The sequence below is a fragment of the Passer domesticus genome, unplaced genomic scaffold, assembly GCF_036417665.1.
Source record: "Passer domesticus isolate bPasDom1 unplaced genomic scaffold, bPasDom1.hap1 HAP1_SCAFFOLD_44, whole genome shotgun sequence".
NCBI lineage: Eukaryota > Metazoa > Chordata > Aves > Passeriformes > Passeridae > Passer > Passer domesticus.
The window spans coordinates 131,060-155,748 of record NW_026990160.1 but is presented as its reverse complement, the minus strand read 5'-3'; the positions used below and the strand labels follow the sequence as shown (position 1 = coordinate 155,748).

At 52.5% G+C, this 24,689-nt stretch overlaps 1 long non-coding RNA gene and 1 pseudogene across 1 annotated transcript in view; one reads left to right on the top strand and one right to left on the bottom strand.

Annotated features, from left to right (window-relative positions):
• Positions 1-18,750, bottom strand: part of LOC135292784 (uncharacterized) — a 39,967-nt gene extending 21,217 nt beyond the window's left edge. Inside the window, exon 1 of the long non-coding RNA XR_010354948.1 lies at positions 17,520-18,750. This is a non-coding gene — a long non-coding RNA (uncharacterized LOC135292784). The remainder of the gene's footprint in view (positions 1-17,519) is intronic.
• Positions 1-24,689, top strand: part of LOC135292683 (zinc finger protein 850-like) — a 276,851-nt pseudogene that overhangs the window by 233,207 nt on the left and 18,955 nt on the right.

Here is a 24,689-nt window from a genome sequence, read left to right as displayed (position 1 = left end):
GAGGTAAAGTACTTAGGACACTATTTGAGACGAGGTGAGAAAAGGATAGATCCGGAAAGGGTGCAGGCTATTCTATCATTGCCAATCCCCAGGAATAAGAGACAAATCAGACAAATCTTAGGCTTAACAGGATACTGTAGACAATGGATAGAGAATTACAGTAGTAAGGCCAGGTTTTTATACCAAAAACTGACTCAGGATGGGTGGATGAAATGGACTCAGGAGGATACAGAAAACCTGAAAGAATTAAAGGAAAGCTTGGTGCATGCTCCAGTTCTAAGTCTCCCTGACTTAAAAAGACCCTTTTATTTATTCGTTAATATAGAAGGGGGAATTGCCTTTGGAGTACTAACCCAAGAATGGGCAGACAAGAGGAAACCTGTAGCGTACTTATCGAAACTTTTGGACCCCGTAAGCAGGGGATGGCCTACGTGTTTACAAATGTTAGCCGGATGCGCTTTATTAGTTGAAGAAGCTAGGAAAATTACCTTTAACAGTAGTCTTAAGGTTTTCTCCCCCCCATAATATCAGGAGCGTAATGCAGCAAAAGGCAGATAAATGGATATCAGATGCTAGGCTCCTGAAATATGAGGGGATTTTACTAGAAGCACCAAATTTTACCTTAGAAACAACTGCTATTCAAAATCCGGCTACCTTTTTGTTCGGGAATGTAGAAGAAGCACCTTTAATACATGATTGCTTAATAACTATTGAAGAACAAACCAAGATTAGGCCTGACCTGGAAGAAGAAGAGCTAGACGAAGGAGAAAAGTTGTTCATAGATGGGTCCTCCCGGGTGGTAGATGGGAAACGCCAATCAGGATACGCTATTATTGGGGGCACAAACTTACAAGTAGTGGAATCAGGGGCCTTAGATAAATCCTGGTCAGCACAAGCCTGTGAACTATACGCTATTCTAAGAGCTTTGAAGCTCTTAAAAGGGAAAGAGGGAACGATATATACCGATTCTAGATATGGGTTTGGGGTGGTACATACCTTTGGAAAATTATGGGAAGAAAGGGGATTAGTAAACTCACAAGGGAAGGGATTAGTCCATCAACAATTGTTAACTGAAGTACTGCAAGCCCTGAGGGGACCAAAAAGGATAGCAGTAGTACATTTGAAAGGCCACCAAGTAGGAACAGACCTCAAGACTAGGGGTAATAATGCAGCAGATCAAGAGGCTAAACGAGCAGCGGCTAGAGAAATGCTCTTAAGAGAAAAACCAAGGGAGCAGGATAGTCAGGAAGATCCAGCACTGGTCTTCACTCCTGAAGAGGAGGACAAATTGAAGAAAATGGGACTGTCTAAACTCAATGGGGAATGGGTAACTCGGGATAAGCGGAAAATATTGCCAAAAGCCGTAGCCCAAAGAGTCCTGTATAAACTACACCAAGGTACACATTGGGTTAGCAGACCACTTCGCAACCCAATATATGACTATAGGGCTACATGATATTGCCAAATACATTACCAAGAGTTGCCCAACATGTTTACAGGTTAATCGAAGCAACCTGAGGAAGTTGCCCCCAGGAGGTCGGCCGTTGGCAAAGAGACCATTCTCACACATACAAATTGACTTCACTGAACTTCCAAAGGTAGGGCGGACACGATACCTTTTGGTAATGGTGGACCACCTTACCCATTATGTAGAAGCATTCCCAACTACCAGGGAAACCGCCCATACTGTAGTAAGAATCCTATTAGAGGAAATAGTGCCAAGATATGGGGTACCTGAAACCATAGACTCAGACAAAGGGCCGCATTTCACCTCAAAGGTAACCCAAGATCTAGCCGACTCCCTAGGAATAAGGTGGGAGCAACATACCCCCTATCATCCCCAGAGTTCGGGAAGGGTGGAAAGAATGAACGGGGAAATAAAAAAACAGCTAACCAAATTAGTATTAGAAACTAAATTGTCCTGGGTAAAGTGTATACCCCTGGCATTACTAAACATTAGGACACAACCCCGGGCAGACACAGGGCTATCCCCCTTTGAGATGCTATATGGAATGCCATACAACTTGGAAAAAGTACAGATAAACCCCAATATCAGTAATAAGAGTTTGAACAGTTATTTGGTTACCTTGGAAAAATACAGGAAGAAACTGTGGGAAAAGGGAATGTGGGTTCAACAACCTCCTTTGAATCTTGTATTACACCAGGTTCAGCCAGGAGACTGGGTGTTAATCAAGAGTTGGAAGGAAAATCCTTTAACCCCAAGGTGGGAAGGCCCATATCTCACCCTGCTCACCACAGACACTGCTGTGAGAACTGCCGAAAAAGGGTGGACTCACGCCAGTCGAGTAAAAGGACCAGTGAACCCTTCCAACTTCCCTGAGCATCCACAGAACTCTCAGTGGAGAATAAAAGGACCCCCAGACGGCCTAAGACTGACATTCACCAAAACACCAGAAATGGGCCGTCATCCCGATGACTGAGCAATGGGAAAGGCTAGGACCAGCGGACCAAAGGAGGGTCCAGCAGAAACTGTCATTGACTTTGCAGCCGTATCTACTAAGCTTAGCACGCTTCAACTCAGCAGCTCGAGAAGCCATAACGAACCCTCCAGACAATTGGGTTTGGTGGATTGAAACTTATGAACCCCGAGAGGAACCCTCGTTCCGACCTCTTAGACACAGTCCCTGCTGTAGCTGTGGAAAAGAACTTTGTGAGGCATGGGTAGCCTTTAAATGCGGAGGTTGTAATAAGGTTTATTGGATAGAACAAAGGTCGATATATCACTTGTGGTGCGGGAGGTGTGCAGGCAAGGATATTAGGAGGGGAGATTGGGCTCTAGCATTAGAAAGAGAGAACGGAATACCTTATACTCAATTTCGGGGTGTGTATGAGACCCCAGAACAGCTCTTGTTAGCATGGGCAAGGTGGCAAATTAAATGTTGGTTGAAAAAGTGCCGACAGATCGCCAATTCCCGTATTCTAACTGCAAGGTGCCGACATACGGTACCACACTTAAGGACCTCAATAGTCGGACCCCTAGGAAAAGACACAGACCCAGACACAGCTTTAAATAATTGGATTGCTAAATTTGAATGCCTACATATCAAGAAAAGCCGGGTCAATCCGTCCCTGTCATAAACTTTGTGAAAGGTTGTGGTGAGTCCACTGCCAGAGAGGGAGGGCTCCCAGAAAATACTTGCCAACCTTATTGGGAGGGATAACTTGGGAACAGACTCCAGAGTATCCTAACCAGTCTCTTGGTCCTTGTGAGGGTAAACTCGCGAGCGAAACAACAGCTACAGGTGCAACTTCCTTAAGAGGTGAAAGAGGTGTAAACTCCATCCCTCAGAAGATCCTTGCCACCGAGAAGATAACAACCCTCGTAACTAGCCGCAAACTAGTTGACGAGCTAGGCGGAGGGATACTTAGTGGAAGGATGGAACTTCACAAAATGGGAGCACCAATAGAGCTTACAGGCAGGGATCAAAAGGGCCAGGGGACTCAAGTTGAAGGAAGGGTAAAATTGGACAGGCTGATTATTTATACCCATACTGGCAGTGGATGTTACTCAACTTTAATGCGAATATTGATGATATGGTTATTAATCAGGGAAACACTAGGGGACAGCGTAAGCCACGAACCCTTCAAATGGTCACTTATCAGATGGGAAGATCAACGAGTCATAGCAACAACTACAACTTCAGGAGTCCCCTCCTTTAGGTGTCAGCCATGTGACATTATCCAGACTCAACCCTGTTTAAATAGGATAGGGTTTTATATGTGCCCAGCGTCGAACCCAGGGAAACCATACTGCAACTATCCTGGACACTTTTATTGTGGATATTGGGGATGTGAAACTATAGCTCATGGCTTTACCCCAGGAGGAGGGAGGGACTCATATATAAGAGTCGGATGGTACCCATGGGGCTGTACCCCTCCCCGATTTGATTTTGCCGGCGGAGTGACAACGGGGGGGAACTGCCAGTCCATTCAGATAAACGTGACCAATGACAAAATTAACGATCCAGTCTGGGTCACAGGAAAAACCTGGGGGGCAAGATTATGGGAACCAGGAAAGGATCGGGGAGGGCATTTTCTAATAAGAAAAGAGCCAGTCCCTCATGATCCGGAACCTGTGGGGCCGAACCCCGTACTTACTGAAGAAGGGAGAAAGGGAGAAAGGGGCAATTATTCATTAGTAGAAAATCACACAAGGAAGCCGACTCAGTCGGGAGAATGGCCACTAACAGCTCCACCTGCTCGGGAGTATAGTATGCTGTGGAAAGTGATGCAAGCTACATTCAGAGTTCTCAATACTACGAACCCAAATTTAACCAATGAGTGCTGGTTGTGCTATACTGTTAACCCGCCTTTTTATGAAGCTTTAGGAACTACAGCAAAACCTAGGAGGATTAACGGAACCAATCCACGGGAGTGCCTTTGGAAGAGAGGCCAGGACAGAACCCCAGGGATATCAATAGTTCAGGTAACAGGGAAAGGGAGGTGCGTAGGAAAAATTCCATCAGACAAAAAACATCTGTGTGAAATAGATATGACAACCGTTAAGTCTGAAAAACCGGCTAAGTGGCTTCTCCCTGCAGTAAATGCCAAATGGGTATGCAATACACTGGGAGTCACTCCATGTATATCTATACCTCATTTCAATGAGTCATCCGAATATTGCATACAGGTTGTGATAGTTCCCCGAATTATATACCATCCAAAGGAATACATATATGAACACCAGATCACTCCTGAACATCATTTAGTGAAACGAGAACCCTTTACGGCCACAGCTCTCACAGTAGCCGTCCTATTGGGCTTAGGAGGAGCAGGAGTAGGAACAGGGGCAACTGCCCTAATAAACCAGCAACGGGGTATGAAAGACTTGAGAGCCTCAGTAGATGAAGATCTAAGTAGAATCGAAAAGGCAATAGATGGACTAGTCAAATCAGTAAGATCTTTATTGGAAGTAGTACTCCAGAACAGACGGGGATTGGATATACTGTTTCTACAACAAGGAGGGTTGTGCGTAGCATTACAAGAGGAATGTTGCACATATGCAGACCACACTGGAATAGTGATAGATACCATGGCCGAGCTCAGAAAACAATTGGAGAAGCGAAAAAGGGAAAGGGAAGCACAACAAAACTGGTACGAATCATGGTTCAACCGCTCCCCTTGGCTCACCACACTCCTGTCCACTATAGCGGGACCTCTCATATTGTTCATCCTAACAATCACTTTCGGGCCTTGCATATTTAATAGATTGATTAATGTGGTAAAGGGGAGATTGGAAGCCGCCCACCTCATGCTCATTAAGGCAAGGTATGAACCTCTAAGCGATGGGAACACAGAGGACTACTTAGAGCTCAGCAGAAAGGAGCTTGCCAGATTCAGTGAACAAAAATAGTGACATAGAAAAAAAGGGGGGTTTGTGATGGGAATATGACCTTTTTGTTCACTGAAAACAGGAGAAAACATAAGGTTGTGATGGGAATGTGACCTTCTTGTTCACTAAAAACAGGAGGAAACATAATGTAAATAAGTAACTGCCAACTGCCATGCGATAACATATGAGACTAAACATTGCTGAGCTAATCAAAATACAAGTTGTTCCCAGCCCAGATTCCCAGAGAGGGGGGCGCCGAGGAAAAGTACCGGAGGCCCTATTCGACGACCACCAGGAGGCAGAAGGAGACCCTCTAACAACCTGGTGGACATGCGCGGAGAAGCACCGGAAATGCGACGGGGCTAGGAGCGCGGGAGGGTACAAAAAGGGGAACGGAACAGTTTTCGGCGCGGTAGTTGGTGGAGCAAGGACTCCCCCGCCGCCCAGCGCTGCGATTTTGCTTTCTCTTTTCTGTATTATTAAATTGGCTATATAATTGACCCGACTGGCCCATTGCGCTCATTTATAACAATGACCACCTTCCTTAAGGTGTTTTCAGCGCTGTTGTTTAAATGGCCATGTCTAACGACATCTCTTCATTTAGAGCAGCTGGAGCTTTCTCCTTCCTCTTGCTCCCAGTTTTCCTCCTGCAGATGTTCTCTGGTCATTCCAATGCATCTGCCTTGACTGGCTTCATGCTTTGAGGTTCTTTGGGATACTTGGGGAGTATCCCAATCTTTCAGAAGTTTAAATACCTCCTTTGTCAACATCTTAGTTTTAGTTTTATCTTTTCTATCACCTCTTCTTATGTCTTTGTCTAAAATCCTTCCTGTATGGCAATCCTTTGTTGGTGGTGAACATGTCAGATGTTTCTGGGATATCAAAAGGAGCTGAGGAAAGTGTTTTGCTGTTTCATAAATTTTATCACATTCACATTTTTTATGTTGGTCATGAAGAGAAACCTTTATGTGCCTCTGAGTCTCACCAATTCCTGGTTCCTCAAAGGGCACAAACCTGATGAGTTGTGGTTCCCTCTCCAGTGGCTGCACTTGGACCTCCCTCCATAGCCAGAGCAGAGCTCCCTTGTCCCAGAAAGTGCCTGGCAAAGGAGGGATGAAGGACACAGGACAGGCTGTGGGGATCAGGGCCAGGGCAGAGCCAGGGAGAAGAATGACTTTTGCATTTGATGGAGCTGTGCCTTCCCTTGGCTTTGTTGGCTGACAATCAATGAACATCCCTCTGTGTCTCAGGCAGCTCCTTCTCCAAGGAAAGCAAGTGGGAGTTGGAGCCAAGGAGCTGAAAGCTGCAGGTCCAGCCTGGGCTGGAGGGAGCTGAGATTGGCACAGGGCTGCTCTGAGTGCCAGGGCTTGGATGGGGGAAATGGTGGGGTGGGGGTAGGGACAGAGTCTGATTGATTGTCAGCCATGGAGGGCCTTGATTTTCATATCTGCATGAGGAGGTACTTGGATTCAATATCAATTGGAGATTGCACATATCCATTTATTAAGAGGAAAAAAACCCTAAACAGGACCTAAAAATGTTTTCTCACTGTCCTTGAAAGTAGAATGTATTCAGTTTGAATACACTCCTGAAATCAGTCTAATTAACCACAATTATTTGAAAGGTTTATTTGAAAAAATTGATTTGAAAACAACTATCCCCAGAGGCTTGGCTTGTTAAGGTGTTCTGAATGTGAATGAGCCCTGGGACACTGAATTCCTGCACTGAAGAGCTGAAGGCTGAACAAGCCTCTGGAGCAGTGAAATCCAGCAGCAGCCTCCAAGTTGCTGAGGATGTCAGCAGCCCCCACTGAGGCCATCCCTGCCCAGAGACCGTGGGGGAATGGGCAGACAAGGAGAGCGTCCCTGGGGCTGGGCCAGCAGAACTCAGAGGCACCAGCGGCTCCAGCTGGGCAATGGAGTGTGGAATGTGGCTGGGAAAGCCCTGCCTGGGCTGTGCCAAGCAGGATTGAAAAGGCCCTGACCCCCATCCACTAAAAAACTCTCTCAAGGAGACATTCAAAAGGAATTACAGTTGTTTGTGTACTCTGAGTTGGATGCACGGGAACAATACCAACAAGAGATTCTGAGGAGCTCAAAACAACAAAACAGCCTTTACTGGCAACTTTAGAAAATCAGAGAAATTTAGTCAAAATGTTTAATGCATCATTCAATCACCAAAAAACACTTCTCAAAGCAATAACTTGCCCTGTTCGACTTCACAAACTCTAAACCTGTTCAATTTAAAGCTAGTCAGAGTTTGCAAGAGGACAAAAATAGAAGAAGTAGACACAGAAAGAGAGAAAGAAAAATAAGATTTATAGAAGCACAGACAGAGCTACCAACTCCTGGACTCTAGCAGTTCAGATGGAAATGCCAAGAGAAGGTAGGGTCAAGATGTGTGCTTGCCTTGTGGTCAGCCTTCAATACCCCTTGGTCTTGCTGGGCCCTTCCCCCAGGTGGGACTTGGGCTCATTTGGTCACTCAGGAGTTGGGCTGGGGCTCCAGAGGTGGCTGTGGAGCATTGCCTGTGCTGTGCCAGGGACTGGCAGCCACTGCTGGGCTGGGAGAGAGGCTCTGGGGGGAATGGGGTTCCAGGGCAGGGCAGTGCTCCAGGGCAGGGCAGTGCTCCAGGGCAGGGCAAGGCTGGACCTGCCCATTCCTCCCCGACACATGAAATGTTCCCAGCCAACAATCTCCTGCAGTCTGTCACAGGATGCAATGTTGGAGGTGAAATCCCAGTTCTGGCCATGGGCACCTGGAAAGGAAGGACAGCTCTTTTCCATAGGAAGGAAAGCACAGAGCCCCAGTGTTTGGAAGGCAGGTGAGAGTCTCACTAGGCCAGCCAGACTTGTCAGCAATGGCAGATTTTGTCTGGGAGCAGTCTTTGGATGTAGGGAATTTTGGAGGTGGAAGCCCAATCTCAGCCATGGGTGCCTGGAAAAGCAGGGCAGTTCTTTCCACAAGAAGGAAAGCATGGAGCCTTCCCCAGAGATTTGGGGACTGATGAGAGGTGACCCTCATTAAACCGTTGTCAGCCAGTCTTGTCCTGGCAATATTCCTATGGGAATAATCCCTAGATATAAGGAAATCTGGAGATGAAATCCCAGTTCTGGCCATGGATGCCTGCAGGAGAAGGACAGATCTTTTCCATATGAAAGAAAGTATGGAGCACCAGTGTTTCAACAGCAGAAGAGAAGAGGCCTTCAACATGCCATGGTCAGTTGGACCAGTCAGGCAGTCCATGGGAGGCCAAACCAGCCAGACCTCTTCTGTGTTGCCGTGGTTTTAAGAGGCCCTGCAGTATCACCATGGTCCCCTTGGTTCCACAGGGCCCCACAGTGTCCTAATGGTGATTTGATTCCATGGGGTCCTGCAGTGTTACAATGGTGCTTTGGTTCAATGGGGTCACACAATGTCACAATAGCTCCTAGGTTGCAGAAGGCCCTGAAGTTTCACAATGGTCCCAACAATTCCATAAAGCCTTGCAGTGTCACAATGGTCTCTGTGGTTCCCCAGGCCCCACAATGACACGTGACTCCTCTATTCCATGAGACTGCAGTGTTACAATGGACCTTTGGACCACGGGGTTTTGCAGTGTCACAATGGTCTCCTTTGCCTCCACAGTGTCACAATGGACCACTGATGACACCAGGCCCCACAATGTCACAATGAACCTTTGGCTCCATGCAGCCCTGCAGTGTCACAAAGGCCTCTTGCTTTCACAAGGCCCCACAAGATCACAATGGTCCTCTTGGTTCTGTGGGGACCCCCAGGGTCACATTGGTCTCACTGGTTCCATGAGGCCTCTCAGAGTCACAATGCTTTGCTTATTTCATGGGGCCTCACAGTGTCACAATGGTCTCCATGATCCCCTGACTCCATTGTGTGTCACAATGGCCCCTTGGTTCCATGAGGCTGTGAAGTCTCTTAATGGTCTCTCCATTGTGCCATGAGGCCTTGCAATGTCACAATGGACCTTTGGCACTATAGGGTCTCACAGTGTCACCATGGTCCCTTGGTTCCATGGGCCCCACAGTGTCACCATGGTCCCTTGGTTCCATGGGCCCTGTGCTGCTGCATTCCCCCCTCCCCTTCTCAGGCCGCCCTGCCAGCTCAGAAATGCTCCTTGGGCCTCGGCCTTGGCCAACAGCCCCTGGGCTCAGCTCCTCTGCAGCTCAGCACAAACACTGTCTGCTCCAGGAACTTCTGTGCCCAACCAGCTCCTGGATGCTGGAGGAGCAGCCCTGGGAACTGTTTGTGTTCCCTCAGTGGCACAACAGTTCTCACACTGCCAAAGAAAGCTGTTGATGCCAAGTGCGGCCAGGATGAACCATTGCTGTGACTGCAGCCCCTCTCTTGGGGCCCTACAAACAGCGCTGCAAAAGGAGCCCCTTGGAGCTCTCCTGGGCCAGCGACTCCCTCTGAGTGGGGCCTCTCCCAGCCGGGAACTCTCCCGTTTGCTGCACTCGGGGATCCTGAACAACGAGGGAGCCTGGGCCGATCCCCCCACTCCTCCAGGCTCAACCCTTCACCCGCTGGGGAGATGCCAAAGCATCCACAGGGAGCATTTCCTGCCCTCAGGGGAATTTCTCACAGGTGCCTTGCACTGACTCTTTGTGTCTGTGTGCACACAGGAGTGCCTGTGCTGGGGAGATGTGGCAGAAATGCTGCTCTCGGAGGGGTTGGAGTGCCTTGGATAGCTGAGTCTGTCAGGCCTGTAAGAAAGGTTAAGTCACAAGGTCTAAGATAAGTTAATTGCTTCTAAGAGTTGCTCTTTTGCTAATTTGTTAGGTTTAATTTATTAGCTAAGACGACTATTGTTAAGTGTTATTCCACTGTTAAATTATTTAGTCATAGGGTATAAATGAGGTTAAAGACTGTTAAGTGCTGTTCTTTTGCTAAATTCTTAAGTTTACGGTAGAAGTTAAGGTTAAGGTATTAGTTAAGTCCTGTTAAGTTTGAGCTCTGTTCAGCTTTTAGATCATATTCCTTTTATCCTTGCCCTCACTGTCCTTGTGTCACACACACACACATTCACAGGGACAGTTTTTGGTTAATTTCTGCTTTATTTACCTGGATTTGGTTTGGTTTTGTTGTTGCTTTGTTCCCCCGGTGTGCCTGAAGTGTCCAGTCAGGAGCAGAGTGACTCTTGCCAAGGAACTTTGTGATGCTGTCGCTTAATATTAAATCTGGTTGTTGCTGATCTTTTCCCAGGGATTTTTTCAGCGCTCTCAAGCCCTCGTTCATAGCAGGGTGAAGGAGCCCTGGCCCAGGCTCTGGCCCTGGGGGACACACAGACACTGCTGGGGGGTCCCTGTGCCCCTGTCCCACCCCCACAGCCCCAGCCCCCCGGCCCCGTGCCGGGCTCTGGGGTCGATCTCGTGGAACATCCTCTGGGGGAGGCTGCGGCACCGGGAGCGGGGGGACCCGGGGGGACAGGGGACCCCGCTGTGCACGAGCAGCCTTGGACTGCTCTGGGGGAGCTGTGAGGGGGGCTGGGGCAGAGTGACCTCCCCAGTGACCTCACACAGCCCCTGTGATGTCACACAACCCCCTGTGACATCACACAGGCCCATTGTGATGTCACACATTCCCTGTGATGTCACAAAGCCCCTGTGATGTCACACAGCCCATTGTGATGTCACAAAACCCCAGTGATGTCACACAGCCCATTTGTGATGTCACAGCCCTCATTATGATGTCACAGATAATGTTGTGATATCACACAACCTATCCTGGATGTCACACAGCCATTCTATGATGTCACAACCCCTCTGTGATGTGACACAGATACCCTGTGATGGCAGAATCCATTCTATGATGTCCAGCTATGATGTCACAGAGCCTACTCTATGAAATCACTGGCAACTCAGTGATGACACACACAGCTGCTCTGTGATGTCACAAAGCCCCTTCATGGTATCACAGGGCCAGTGCTGGGATATCAGTCTGTGATATCATAAAGCTGCTCTGTGATGTCACAGAAGATTTGGTGATGTCACAAAGTCACCCTGTGATGTCACAGTCTGTTCTGTGATTGCACACCTGGCTCTATGATGTTGCTCCATCATCTGGTGATGTGACAACCCACTCTCTTATGTCACAGAGCCACCCTCCATGATGGCAGACTCTGCTCCATGGCCTCCCATCCCATTCTGTGACATAACAGACAGCTCTGTGATGTCACAACACCCTCAGTGATGTCACAAAACCCTCTCTGTGATGTCATACTGCCACTCTGTAATGTCACAGCACACACTTTGACCTCACAGTCTGCTCTATGATGTCATACAGCCATGCCATGATGTCACAGCCTGCTCTGTGATGTCACAGAGAATCCCCTCTATGATGCTGTAACTGCTCAATGACCTCACACAACAAACTCTGTGATGTCATAGCCCAATCTGTGACCTCACACAGCCCACTCTGTGCTGTCACACACCCCCTTGCTGACATCACAGCTGCTCTGTGCCTCTAGGACACAGCCACAGAGGTGCCGCTGTGACACAGCCCCCTCTGGGACATCCCCCAGCCCCTGCCAGTGCTGAGCCCTGTCAGCTCTGCCTGTGCCCTGCTGGTGTCCCTGAGCTGCCCTGGCAGTGCCCCAGCCCTGCTGGGCTGGGCCCAGGAGCTGCTCCTGGCCAGAGCTGTCTCTCTGCAGCGCTGCCCTTGCCAGGAGCTGCCTCTGGGCCAGGAGCCCGGCCCAGCTCAGCAGCACAGACACAGCACCAGGACTTTAATCACCCTCTGGGGCTTTGGTGCTCTTTGCATCAGACTCAGTCCTTCAGAGTGTGCTCAAAAAACTTCTCAGAGACTCAAAAGGGAGTGAAACACTGAAGTTTCTCATACTTAAAATAGATCCTTTTGAGGGACAGGACCAAAAAAGTATCCCCATGTTCCAGGTAAAGCAGAACACTGGAGGCAGTGATGACAGGTGGGGACAAGCAAGGGAAAGGTGTTTCTGATGCTGAGCAATCCTGTGCCTCTGTCCCTGCAGGCTGTCCTCATCCCCCGCTGCCCCACCTGGCTGGCCCCTTCCTTTGCTGACAGCTCTGCCTCCTGCCTGCCTCTGCCTGCCCACACAAAGCCTTGGGCTGCTCCAGGCTCCTTCTGGGGGATGTGTTGTACCACAGCCCGGCCCTGGCAGGGAAATTCCTTTCTCATGGTGTCCAGTCTGGACCACCCCAGCTGCACATGGTGCCTCTCTCTGTTTTATACAAGGAAGAAAAACTCCAGCCTCTCTGAAACCACCCTTCAATCCCTCCCAGGCAACTCCTGTTCTGTCCTCAGTCTCAACACCACTGAGCCCAGAGCCATCAGCCTCTCCCTGCTGGTTATGTGATGAGGCCTCCAAACCCCATCTTGGGAGATTTTTCTGTCTTCTCCAAGGTCTGTGAAAAAGGAAAAATAGTGGCCAAAGTTATTTTTTTCCAAATCTCGCTGTGACAGAACAAGAGTCAATATTGCTAAACTGAATGAGGGTGGATTTACTTTGTTGAAAGGAGGAAATATTTTACAATGATGAGAGTGGCACAAAACGGCAACTTTTTCCAGAGAAGTGGATTCCCTATCACAGCACTACTCCAAGATCAGGAGCTTTGTGCAGCCTGACCCAGTGAAACCCTCTCATCCCCAAGGACAGAATTCCTGTTGTGTGGGTTCTCTGATGTGCTGGGTGCCCTCACAAAGCTTCTGGCCAGAATGTCTGCTGAGGGCAGCCAGGCTGCTGCAGGGGCAGTGACCTCACAGCCATCACCATGGCAGCCCTGTCCCCTGGGCCTGGCTCTCCCCTTTCCTCTGCCCCTGCCTTGTCTCTGCTGGCATGAAGAGTTTTGTCATTCATATCTTGTCCCCAAGGTGCTGGGGCCAATGGCTTCCCAGGCAGGCTCCTGGAGCAGAAGTGGCTTTTCAGAGCCCAGGCAGAAATGAGCCCTGAGGCAGCAGCTCTGCAGTGCTGGCCACCAGGCCGGGCTGCCAAGGGAGGCTTCTGGCCATGCTCTGCAAGCAGCTGCTGCTGCCAAGGTGCCTTTGGTGCCTCAGGCTCTGCCTGGCACAGCTCCCAGCACGGCACTCTGCCCTTGTGCCCGAGCCCTTCCCTGTGCTGGGGCTGGCCTGGGGCTTTTCCTGCAGCAGGACCTGCCCTGCTCCTGGCACAGGAAAGGCAGTTCCTGCTGGAGCAGGAGGCTCTGCCTGCAATGGGCTCCAACAACTCCAGCAAGCTCTGTTGACATCAAAATTGCTTCCTAGATCACTATATTCTAATAATTGTTATAGCTCCTATACTGTGGAGTAAATTACTCTCTTTTTTAAAATTTAATCTGTGGTGTAAACAAACCATTCCGTCTAATCATGATCAGAATCAATTAGAGCTGTATTTTTATAAATTTATCTAGAATTCCATCGATAATCCTGTGGGACAAATTGCATTAAGGTTCAATTCTACCTGTCCAATCTTTTACACCTTTGACAAAGTCTGGGGCTGGGATTGGATCCAGCCACTCCCACTCTCCTGTACTAAAATAAATTTTGGAAGTCTAGGGGCCCTGCAGGGATTTGAGGATCCATGGTGGCTGTTGGGTGTCATTTCTCCATCTCATGACTCAGCAGGAGTTTCTCCAACAAAGAAATAAAGCTTTTGCCTGAGGCTCCCACTGTGCCCATGACAGGAACCCCTGTGAGTGTCTGGGACATCCCGGCTCTTTGGCAGCCTGGGGACTCCTGCGATGTCACCGTGGAGCCCCCGTCAGTGCCTGTGACAGATCAGTGCCTTTGCAGCGCAAGGTCCCCTGGGATGTCACCATGGAATGGCTGTGACTGCCTCTGAGCACACAGCTCTTTACCATCCCCAGAAACCCCTGGGAGGTGTCCATGGAGCCCTTGTCTCTGCCTGTGACATTCCAGCTCTTGAACAGCCTGGAATCTCCTGGAATGTCCCCATGGAACCCCTCTGAGGGCCTGTGACAAATCTGATCCTTAGCAGGCAACCATCCCCAGCCCCCTGTTGCTATGGTCAGTTTCCATGGCAACCATCCCCAGCCCCTGTTGCCATGCTCAGTCCCTCGGCAGCTCCATGCACACCCCAGGCCAGGGGTGGGTGCCATGGACACCAGCTCAGGCCTGCAGCCAGAGCCCGTTGCCATGGCAACCATTGGCAGCCCCATCCCCAGGGTCATGGGATCCCAGATCCACAGAATTGGCTGAGCTGGGAGGGACCCATCAGGATCCTGGAGTCCAACTGCTGGCCCTGCACAGGACACCCCAACAATGCCAGCCTGGGCCTGGCAGCGCTGGCAAACGCTGCTGGAGCTCAGAGAGCCCTGGAGCTGGGAGCCTTCCCTGGGGAGCCTGGGCACTGCCCCAGCAGCCTCTGGGCAAAAACCTTTTCCTGAGATCCAACCTGAGCCTGCCCCAACTCAGCTGCAGCCGCTCCCTCCAGTCCTGTCCCTGGGCACCAGAGGGAAGAGGTTCCCACAGCCCCAGCCAGGGACCCGCTCCCAAGGCTGTTGCCATGGCCAGCAGGGCTGGGACCAGCTGGGATGCTCGGTTTCCATGGGCCGGGGTTCAGGAATGGGATTCCCCAATTTCCTGCTCCCTCTAAAACCACGCTGCCGCTTGCTGCCCTCCCGCCTCCCATGGAAAGCACAAAAGGCAAAGATCCCAAAGGCTGGGATAAGAACAATTTACTGGGAACAGCAATGAGATAAGGAATAAACAGGAAAAAAAGCAATATTGATAACAGAAGGGATAAGAAAAACTATTTACAGGGAAAAGTACAACATCACCACTGAGTGGCTCTTCCTGGCCACGTATTTCCTCCTGCCTGGAAAGGACACCTTTCTCCTCAGGGAGAGAGAGAGAGAGTCCCTTTCCTGCCCCTGGCAATGACCTGAGGTGGGAGTGAATGTAATGACACGGCTCTGGCCAGACCCTCTTGTTCTTCAATCCTACATCAGGTCACTAGCAGGGGCAGGAAAAGTGGCAAGTGTCTTCCCACCATGGATCACAGGGAACATGGATCAGCAGGTCTCTTCCCAATGCGGGTTCTCCAATGGGGGATGAAGCTGGAGCAGCACACGAGGCTCTTCCCACACTCAGGGCACTTGCAGGACTTCCCTTACTGGTGACTCTGTTGGTGTTTGGTCAAGTTAGAGCTGTGGGTAAAGCTCTTCCCACACTGGGGACACTCGTAGGGCCTCTCCCCGCTGTGGATGCACCGGTGCCTGGCGAAGTTTGAGTTGCACTTGAAGCCCTTCCTGCAGTCTGGGCAGCGGAAGGGCCTCTCCTCTGTGTGAATCCATTGATGCTGGAGGAGACTGGAGCTGGTCTGAAACCTCTTCTGACACTCGGGACAGTCATAGGGCCTCTCCCCGGTATGGATGCGTTAGTGAGTGATGAGCTCAGAGCTGCACCTGAAGCCTTTCCCACACTCCCCACACTCGTAGGGCCGTTCCCCAGTGTGGGTTCTCTGGTGCACGATCAGGCTGGTGATCCACCAGAAGCTCTTCCCAAACTCCAAGCACCTGTGAGGCTTCTCCCCATCAGGAACCTGCTCATGGACCACCAGCTCCAAGCTCTGGCTGAAGCTCTGTCCACCTTCCTGGCACAGGGTGGATCTTTACTCCTCAGAGCAACCTGGGCTGTGTTTGCAGCCCCTCCTCGTGCAGGATCTCCAGGGCTTTTCCTCCCCGTTGGGTTCTTGCACCGTGGAGCCGCTCAAAACGGCCTCTGCCACGAGGTTCTGCCGCGGGGATTTGTCCTCCCTGCTCTCCATGCTCAGCTCCTGCTCTGGGGGAGGAAGGACAAGGACAGGATGGCATTTGCCACGGGCCACAGGCAAGGGCAAGGAGATGCCCCCAGGCTGTCCTGCAGCCAGGGCTGTGCTGGGCTGGGAGATGGAGCAGGAGAGAGGGGAAAGGGGCACTGACTTCCTCCTCACCTGCTTGCATGTTCTGGGGCATTTTCCTCACAGCCTCAGTGGGGGTTGGCAATGGAAATCCTGGTTTGAGGAAAACAAAGGATGAGCACATTGAGTCTGAAGGTCCCTCTGCCCAAGTGCATCACTACAAGTCACCGGCCATTGGGGCTCCAGAAAAACCTCCCAAAAGCCACGAGTCTGCCTGGAAAAAGCCTCCCAGGAGTTCCCTGTCCCTGCTCCCTCCCCTCAGGTGTTGGGGGTTCCCCCTGTCCCAGCTGCTGGGGTCACGCTTGCATTGGGGGTCCCCCTTCTCCTCGGTGCCCGCCCTCCCCAGCCTGCTGGCAGTCCCAGCAATCCCAAAAGCTGCCCCCTCTTCGCTCCCCATTCAGGGATGCCGGGGCTCTTTGGGCTCCCTTTTGGGCTCCCTTCTCCCCTCATGCTCTGCTCCGGGCTGCAGGGGCTCCAAGGAGTCCCCCCTGCCCCTCTCCAGCCTCTGCAGGCTCCCGCCCATGGCGGCGCTCCCCCCTCTCTGGGCTCCCCACTTTGGGCTCCTGGGGGACACAGGGCTCTGCTCCTCCAGGCTGCCTCTGCCGCCAGCCGCCACCGCCACCCCCCGATGTCCCCCCGAGGGGCCTTTTCCGCTCAGCCTTGCACTTCTTCATTCTCCAAACATCCCCCCAAAAAACCCAACTGGGAGGAACTGGGAGTGGCTGGGAGCATGCTGGTGGTCACTGAAAAAACTGCGCTTATACTGGGATCAACTGGGATCATGCTGGAGGTGACTGGGATCATCCTGGCAGTGAGTGCCACTGCACTGAGGCTGACTGGGAGTGCTTGGCAGCAAATGGGATCATACTGGGGAATAATGGGAGGGACTGGGAACATGCTGGAGGGAACTGGGATGCACTGGGAGATACTGGGAGTGACTGGAACCAAAGGGAGGATGAAAGAGAGCCACTGGAACCAGGTGGAGCACAACTGGTTCATACTGGCAGGGACTGGGAGCACACTGGGCTCATCTTTGGATCATACTGGGAGGGACTGGACTAATACTGGGAGAATCTGAGAGCGACTGGGAACACACCCTGCACATCATCCCCCGTACTGGGCCTGACTGGGAGCAACTGGGATTATACTGGGACCACACTGGGAGGGCTGGCATGTGACTGGGATCCAACTGGAGCTTACTGGGATCATATTGGGGTTGAAAGGGAGTGACTGGGATCACACTTTGGGCTACTGGGAGCACCTGAGAGAAACTGGGATCATGCTGCAAGCAAACTGGAGGAACTGGGCAGGACTGGATGCATGCTGGAGGCAGCTGGGATATTCTGGGCATGACTGGGGGATCACACTGGGAGAACTGACACCTTCCTGGGGCCCCTGGCAGCGCCTGGGAATGACTGCAGACATGCTGGGACAAGGTGGGAAATGTTGGGGGGTTGTGTGGATTTTGGGGGGTTTGGATTTTGGGGGTTTTATTGGCACTTTGGGGGGGGTGTTGTTCTGGGGGTGTTTGGGGGTTTATTGATTTTTTTTTTTTTTGTATTTTGTAAGGTTTTAGTGGGATTTTCCTTGTTTTTCTGGGATTCTCAGAAATTCTGGAAGTTTTATTGGGATTTCTAGGAGATTTTGAGGCGTTTCACTGGAATTGTGGGGGCTTTTAGTGGGATTCATTGGGGATTTGGGTTTTTTCAGAATTTTCGTGGGATTTTTGGGGTTTTGTGGGTTTTTTGGGTATTGCCATGATTTCTTTGGGTGTTGGGGGGAGATTTTATGGGTTTTTTTATTATTTAAGGGACATTTTTATGGGAATTTGTAGGGTTTCATCGGGATTTTGGGGGTTAGTGAGATTTCAAAAGATTTTTTGAGCTTTTATTTGGATTCTAGGGTGTTCTAATGGGATTTTGTGAGATTTGTTTTGGATTTCATGAGTTTTATTGGGACTTTTGGGGCTTTTAAGGAGATTTTGATGCCTCTCAGCGCTTCCGCAAACCCTGGGCCAACCCCAAAGCCCCCAGACGCCCAAATCCCCCACAAATTCCATTAAAAATCCCAAATTCCTCAAGAAATTACAATGAGATCCTCCAAAACCCCAGAAAAACCCACAAAATCCCAGTGAAACCCACCAAAACTCAAAAAAACTCCCCAAAATTTCACTAAACCCCCTCAAAACCCAACCCCCAAGCCCCAATAAAATCCCCCAAAATCCAAAACTCCCCAAATCCACAAAACCCCCAAAATCCCATAACCCCCCAAAACCCAATAATTCTCTCCAAAACCTCTATAATTCCCCCTCAACTTCCATCAAATACCCAATAAAGCCCTAAAGAAGCCCCAAGATAATCCCCAAAAAACCTCCTAAAATTCATCAAAATTGCCCCAAAATCCCAAAAATGCCCCCCCAAATCCCCCCCGACTCTCTGGGGCCGTCCTGGGTCAGGGGCACCGGCCGGTGGAACAGGAGCCACCTCAGGGGCCCTCGGAGCTCTGTGGGGAGGGGGCACCATGGGAGACCCCCAAAAACGGGAGGGGGGCCTGGAACCCCTGTTGTGCCCCCTCGCCCCAAAACCCCCAGACCCCGGTTCAGGGGGGGCCTGGGACCCCCCGGGACCCCCAAATCTCCCCCGGGACCCCTCCGGGAGCCGCAAACCCCCCCAAGGTTGGCCCAGGATCACCCTGGACCCCCAAAACCTTCCCGGGACCCTCAGACCCCCCAGTTCTCCACAAAATTTACCCCAGACCTACCTGAGACCCCCCTCAAATCCATCAGACTGCCCCAAATCCCCCTCAGACCCCTCAATCCCCCCCAAACCCTGGGAAATCCCCTCACACTCCGCTAAATCCCCCCAGATGCACCTCAGAACCGCCCAGAGCCCCCCAGCTCCTCTCACAATCCCCCAGAATCCCCTCAGACCCTCCCAATTCCCCTCAGATCCCCCTAAACCCACCTGAGAACACTCCAGACCCTCTCAAGCTGCCCCCAAAGATCCCTAAAGCCCCCTCAGACCCCCTCACTCCCCCGAAACCCACCGCACACCGCCCTATTTCCCGTCAATCTCCCCAAAATCCCCAATTTCTCCTCAGACCGCCCCAAACCCCCCCAGTTTCCCCTCAGCGCCCTCCTCAGCCGCGCTCGCCTCTGAATCTCCCCCCTCCGCCGCCTGCACGGGCTCCCCAGCCAATAGCGGCACGCCTCGCTCCGAACCAACCAATGAGGGCGCGGCTCCCCTCAGCAGCGCCCGCCTCCCCGCGGCGCTGCAGCCAATCAGAGGCGAGCCGCAGCGGCGGTGCCGTGCCGGGCGCTGCAGAGAGCGGGGGCGGCGCTGGGAGCGGCCGGAGCGCTCCGGGAGCTGCTGAGGCGGCCGGGACAGGGCCGGGAGGGGCTGAGAGGGGATCGGGGGGCGTGGGAGGGTCCGGGGGGCTGGGGGGGCTTTGGGGAGGGTTCCGGGGTGTGGGGCGGGGTCTGGGGAGGGGTCTTGGCTGGGGGATCGTGAGGGGTCAGGGAGGGTCTGGGGAGGGGTCCTGGGGCACTGTGGGGGGATCTGGGGGTGGGGAGGGGTCCCGAGCGGGGTCTCGAGGGGGGTCCTGGGGGTGCTGGGGGGACTTTGGGGTTCCAGGGTGGTCCTGGGCCAACCTTGGGGGCTTTTCAGGGGGATTTGGGGTTCCGGGGGGAGATTTGGGGATCCTGGGGGTTCCCAGCCCCCCCTCCCGTTTTTGGGGGTCTCCCATGGTGCCCCCTCCCCACAGAGCTCCGAGGGCCCCTGAGGTGGCTCCTGTTCCACCGGCCGGTGCCCCTGACCCAGGACGGCCCCAGAGAGTCTGGGGGGTTCTGGGGGCAATTTTGGGAGGGTTTTTGGGGATTTTAGGAGGGCTTTTTTAGAGCTTTGGAGGGTTTTGATGGAAGTTGAGGGGGTATTATTGGGGTTTCGGAGAGAACTATTGTGTTTCGGGGGGTTTATGGGATTTTGGGGGTTTTGTGGATTTGGGGAGTTTTGGATTTTGGGGGATTGTATTAGGGCTTGGGGGGCGTTGCGATTTGAGAGGGTTTAGTGAAATTTTGGGGAGTTTTTTTGAGTTTTGGTGGGTTTCACTGGGATTTTGAGGGATTCTCTGGGGTTTTGGAGGATCCTACTGTAATTTCTTGAGGAATTTGGGATTTTTAGTGGAATTTGTGGGGGATTTGGGCGTCTGGGGCCTTTGGGGTTGTGCCAGGGTTAGCGGAAGGACTGAGAGGCATCAAAATCTCCTTAAAGGCCCCAAAAGTCCCAATAAAACTCATGAAATCCAAAATAAATCTCACAAAATCCCATTAGAACACCCTAGAATCCCAATAAAAGCCCACAAAATCTTTTGAAATCTCAATAACGCCCAAAATCCCGGTGAAACCCTGCAAATCCCCCTAAAAATGTCCCCTAAATAATCAAAATCCCATAAAATCCCGCCCCCCAACACCCAAAGAAATCATGGCAACACCCAAAAAAACCCACAAAACCCCAAAAATCCCACGAAAATTCTGAAAAAACCCAAATCCCCAATGAATCCCAATAAAAGCCCCCTCAATTCAAGTAAATGCCTCAAAATCTCCTAGAAATCCCATAAAAACTCCCAGAAACTTTCCAAAATACAAAAAAAAAAAAATCAATAAACCCCCAAACACCCCCAGAACAACACCCCCCCCAAAGTGCCAATAAAACCCCCAAAATCCACAAAACCCCCCAACATTTCCCACCTTGTCCCAGCATGTCTGCAGTCATTCCCAGGCGCTGCCAGTGGCCCCAGGAAGGTGTCAGTTCTCCCAGTGTGATCCCCCAGTCACGCCCAGAATATCCCAGCTGCCTCCAGCATGCATCCAGTCCTGCCCAGTTCCTCCAGTTTTCTTGCAGCATGATCCCAGTTTCTCTCAGGTGCTCCCAGTAGCCCAAAGTGTGATCCCAGTCACTCCCTTTCAACCCCAATATGATCCCAGTAAGCTCCAGTTGGATCCCAGTCACATGCCAGCCCTCCCAGTGTGGTCCCAGTATAATCCCAGTTGCTCCCAGTCAGTCCCAGTATGGGGGATGATGTGCAGGGTGTGTTCCCAGTCACACACAGATTCTCCCAGTATTAGTCCAGTCCCTCCCAGTATGATCCAGAGATGAGCCCAGTGTGCTCCCAGTCCCTGCCAGTATGAACCAGTTGTGCTCCACATGGTTCCAGTTGCTCTCTTTCACCCTCCCTTTGGTTCCAGTCACTCCCAGTATCTCCCAGTGCATCCCAGTTCCCTCCAGCATGTTCCCAGTCCCTCCCATTATTCCCCAGTATGATCCCATTTGCTGCCAAGCACTCCCAGTCAGCCTCAGTGCAGTGGCACTCACTGCCAGGATGATCCCAGTCACCTCCAGCATGATCCCAGTTGATCCCAGTAGAAGCCCAGTTGTTTCCAGTGACCACCAGCATGTTCCCAGTCACTCCCAGTTCCTCCCAGTTGGATTTTTTGGGGGGATGTTTGGAGAATGAAGAAGTGCGAGGCTGAGCGGAAAAGGCCCCTCGGGGGGACATCGGGGGGTGGCGGTGGCGGCTGGCGGCAGAGGCAGCCTGGAGGAGCAGAGCCCTGTGTCCCCCAGGAGCCCAAAGTGGGGAGCCCAGAGAGGGGAGAGCGCCGCCATGGGCGGGAGCCTGCAGAGGCTGGAGAGGGGCAGGGGGGACTCCTTGGAGCCCCTGCAGCCCGGAGCAGAGCATGAGGGGAGAAGGGAGCCCAAAAGGGAGCCGAAAAGCCCCGGCAGCCCTGAATGGGGAGCGAAGAGGGGGCAGCTTTTGGGATTGCTGGGACTGCCAGCAGGCTGGGGAGGGCGGGCACCGAGGAGAAGGGGGACCCCCAATGCAAGCGTGACCCCAGCAGCTGGGACAGGGGGAACCCTGAACAGCAGAAGGGAGGGAGCAGGGACAGGGAATTCCTGGGAGGCTTTTTCAGCCCTGAATCTTGGTGTTTGGGAGGTTTTTCTGGAGCCCCGATGCCCGGTGACTTGTAGTGATGGACTTGGGCAGAGGGACCTTCAAACTCAATTTGCTCATCCTTTGTTTTCCTCAAACCAGGATTTCCATTGCCAACCCCCACTGAGGCTGTGAGGAAAATGCCCCAGAACATGCAAGCAGGTGAGGAGGAAGTCAGTGCCCCTTTCCCCTCTCTCCTGCTCCATCTCCCAGCCCAGCACAGCCCTGGCTGCAGGACAGCCTGGGGGCATCTCCTTGCCCTTGCCTGTGGCCCGTGGCAAATGCCATCCTGTCCTTGTCCTTCCTCCCCCAGAGCAGGAGCTGAGCATGGAGAGCAGGGAGGACAAATCCCCGCGGCAGAACCTCGTGGCAGAGGCCGTTTTGAGCAGCTCCATGGCGCAGGAACCCAACGGGGAGGAAAAGCCCTGGAGATCCTGCACGAGGAGGGGCTGCAAACGCAGCCCAGGTTGCTCTGAGGAGTAAAGATCCACCCTGTGCCAGGAAGGTGGACAGAGCTTCAGCCAGAGCTCGGAGCTGGTGGTCCATGAGCAGGTTCCTGATGGGGAGAAGCCTCACAGGTGCTTGGAGTGTGGGAAGAGCTTCTGGTGGATCACCAGCCTGATCGTGCACCAGAGAACCCACACTGGGGAACGGCCCTACGAGTGTGGGGAGTGTGGGAAAGGCTTCAGGTGCAGCTCTGAGCTCATCACTCACTAACGCATCCATACCGGGGAGAGGCCCTATGACTGTCCCGAGTGTCAGAAGAGGTTTCAGACCAGCTCCAGTCTCCTCCAGCATCAATGGATTCACACAGAGGAGAGGCCCTTCCGCTGCCCAGACTGCAGGAAGGGCTTCAAGTGCAACTCAAACTTCGCCAGGCACCGGTGCATCCACAGCGGGGAGAGGCCCTACGAGTGTCCCCAGTGTGGGAAGAGCTTTACCCACAGCTCTAACTTGACCAAACACCAACAGAGTCACCGGTAAGGGAAGTCCTGCAAGTGCCCTGAGTGTGGGAAGAGCCTCGTGTGCTGCTCCAGCTTCATCCCCCATTGGAGAACCCGCATTGGGAAGAGACCTGCTGATCCATGTTCCCTGTGATCCATGGTGGGAAGACACTTGTCACTTTTCCTGCCCCTGCTAGTGACCTGATGTAGGATTGAAGAACAAGAGGGTCTGGCCAGAGCCGTGTCATTACATTCACTCCCACCTCATGTCATTGCCAGGGGCAGGAAAGGGACTCTCTCTCTCTCCCTGAGGAGAAAGGTGTCCTTTCCAGGCAGGAGGAAATACGTGGCCAGGAAGAGCCACTCAGTGGTGATGTTGTACTTTTCCCTGTAAATAGTTTTTCTTATCCCTTCTGTTATCAATATTGCTTTTTTTCCTGTTTATTCCTTATCTCATTGCTGTTCCCAGTAAATCGTTCTTATCCCAGCCTGGGATCTTTGCCTTTGGTTCTTTCCATGGGAGGCGGGAGGGCAGCGAGCGGCAGCGTGGTTTTAGAGGGAGCAGGAAATTGGGGAATCCCATTTCTGAACCCCGGCCCATGGAAACCGAGCATCCCAGCTGGTCCCAGCCCTGCTGGCCATGGCAACAGCCTTGGGAGCGGGTCCCTGGCTGGGGCTGTGGGAACCTCTTCCCTCTGGTGCCCAGGGACAGGACTGGAGGGAACGGCTGCAGCTGAGTCGGGGCAGGCTCAGGTTGGATCTCAGGAAAAGGTTTTTGCCCAGAGGCTGCTGGGGCAGTGCCCAGGCTCCCCAGGGAAGGCTCCCAGCTCCAGGGCTCTCTGAGCTCCAGCAGCGTTTGGCCAGCGCTGCCAGGCCCAGGCTGGCATTGTTGGGGTGTCCTGTGCAGGGCCAGCAGTTGGACTCCAGGATCCTGATGGGTCCCTCCCAGCTCAGCCAATTCTGTGGATCTGGGATCCCATGACCCTGGGGATGGGGCTGCCAATGGTTGCCATGGCAACGGGCTCTGGCTGCAGGCCTGAGCTGGTGTCCATGGCACCCACCCCTGGCCTGGGGTGTGCATGGAGCTGCCGAGGGACTGAGCATGGCAACAGGGGGCTGGGGATGGTTGCCATGGAAACTGAGCATAGCAGCAGGGTCTGGGGATGGTTGCCATGGAAACTGACCATAGCAGCAGGGGGCTCGGCATGGTTGCCTGCTAAGGATCAGATTTGTCACAGGCCCTCAGAGGGGTTCCATGGGGACATTCCAGGAGACTCCAGGCTGTTCAAGAGCTGGAATGGCACAGGCAGAAACAGGGACTCCATGGAGACCTCCCAGGGGTTTCTGGGGATGGTAAAGAGCCCTGTGGTCAGAGGCAGTCACAGCCATTCCATGGTGACATCCCAGGGGACCTTGGGCTGCAAAGGCACCCATCTGTCACAGGCACTCACAGGGGCTGCACGGTGACATCGCAGGAGTCCCCAGGCTGCCAAAGAGCCGGG